The following is a 2,195-nucleotide window of genomic DNA, read 5'->3' as shown; positions in this document are numbered from 1 at the left end:
TGCTGATTGCTTTAGCCAAAACATGTGTGGTAAGAGAAACAGGTCACTCTTGAGAAGCTGAGTCATTGTGAGTTTGTCAACTGTTCCTTCCCTTCTGTTCTAAGATGGCATATTGGATATAAAGTTCCTTCTTCAGGATGGGTATGAGAGGACAGAAGGGCATTCACAACCTACACCTACAAACATGAGCAAGAGAAGAATCTTTGCGTCTATGACCCAGTAAGATTCCTGAGGTCTTTGGAAATGTACCTTTGCATAGCTTATCAATAGAGGCAGCTACCTTGGTTTCACAGAGATTTGTCCCAATTACCAAGTACAATGTTGGTTCAAATGCACTGGTCAGTTACATACAATAAAGACACAGTCATTTATGAAATAGTGAATGATGCACTCCAGGATCACCTAGATCCTAGTTCAGCAGTCCACCTTACTACGCCCTATCACCTTCAGAAATGCCCTCTTGATGTCCTTGTTCCTCAGACTGTAGACCATCGGGTTAAGCAAGGCGGTAAAGGCATTGTAAAAGAGTGAAACCTGCTTGTCTCGCTCAGGGGAGTAGCTGGAGTTGGGCCTCATGTAGATGTAAGTGCCTGGACCATAGAAGAATGAGACCACAGTCAGGTGGGAGGCACAGGTAGAGAAAGCCTTGCAACGGGCTTGGGTGGACTTAATCTTGAGAATTGCCATGGCGATATGAACGTAGGAGGCCACTATGAGGGAAATTGGAGCAAGACCCATAAGAACAATCAAGATCTGGTCCACCATCTCAATGATGTGAGTATCCATGCAAGCCAGGTTACGCACTGCAGGGCCTTCACAGAAGTAATGGTTGACCTTGTTGGGTCCACAATATGGCAGACTCATGGTGAAGAACGTATGTAACAAAGCAGAGAGGAAACCACAGACACAAGACCCAGCTGCTAACCATATGCACACACCCCAGTTGAGTATAACAGTATAACGCAGTGGGTAGCAAATGGCCACATATCTGTCATAAGCCATGGCAACAAACAAGCTGCATTCAGTAGTAGCCAGGGAACCAAACACATACATCTGTATCCAGCAGCAAACAAAGGAGATGGTCTGACTGTGAGCAAGAAGATGAACCAACATCTGGGGCATGGTGGTAGTGACATAGCTCATATCCAACACAGCAAGTATACAGAGGAAGAAGTACATGGGAGTGTGCAGATGTGAGTCCATGCAGATCAGCAGGATGATGAGCCCATTGCCCATGACTGAACTCAGGTAGATGAGAAGGAACACAATGAAGAGGATGCTGTTGGTTGTGGGGTCACTGGAGAAGCCAAGCAGAATAAACTCAGAAACCCAGCTTTGGTTCTGCCCTGGAATCATCCACATGGTGGAGCCTGTAAGAGAATCACATTCATCTATGAGTCACCTGACACATGGCAGCTATAGAGGCAGAAAGGTGAGATCTCGTGTTAGTCTCATGCTTGTGAGATGGCTAAAGGGTTAAGAGCACTGACTGCTGTTCCAGGAAACCAGGCGGTTCAGAGCTCTCTGTGACTCCAATTCCAGAGGACCTGACTCCCTCATCTCTCCTCCACAGACAAGACACACACATGGTGCACAGACACGCATGCAGGAAAAAGCCTATCTATAGAAAATAAAATAATAATATTCTTTAATGAAAAAAGAAAGACTGTGGTGTGGATTCTGAGCACACTGTTCAATTCCTGTCCACTATTCTCAAGTTACTGATTCTCCCAATGCCTCAGTCTCTTCATCTATGAAATTAGGCTGGTGACACTCATGTCTCAGGATTATGATGACTATCTGAAGCATCTCTCAGAACTCCTGGAAACAGCACATAACACATAAAAGGTCGTGTGCAATTTCACACTCTCATTTTATCTCTGGGAAAGCAGGGACAGGATCCCTAAAATAGATAAAACGATGGGCAATGGGTTCCACTGAGAGACCCCGCCTCAATGAATAAGGTGAGAGCAATTGAGGAAGGATCCTGTCAGTCTATGATTACACACACACACACACACACACACACACTCATACACACACACCACAGACATGCAGAAAGAGAGTAAAAAACTAGATGACGATGACAGAGCAAATATCAGTCAGACACAGGCCCTCACACATGTAGTCCTATGAGCAATAACAGTAGGTCATGTGTTCGGTGCACTGGAGACACAACAGTCTTCCCAGGGAAT

The 2,195-nt window shown here is 45.3% G+C and overlaps 1 pseudogene; it reads right to left on the bottom strand.

Moving 5' to 3' along the window:
* Positions 1 to 414: 414 nt before the first annotated feature.
* Positions 415 to 1,411, bottom strand: LOC119817215 (annotated as a pseudogene).
* Positions 1,412 to 2,195: the final 784 nt, after the last annotated feature.

Source organism: Arvicola amphibius, chromosome 6 (genome assembly GCF_903992535.2).
Source record: "Arvicola amphibius chromosome 6, mArvAmp1.2, whole genome shotgun sequence".
Classification (NCBI taxonomy): domain Eukaryota; kingdom Metazoa; phylum Chordata; class Mammalia; order Rodentia; family Cricetidae; genus Arvicola; species Arvicola amphibius.
This window is presented reverse-complemented; position numbering and strand designations above follow the sequence as displayed.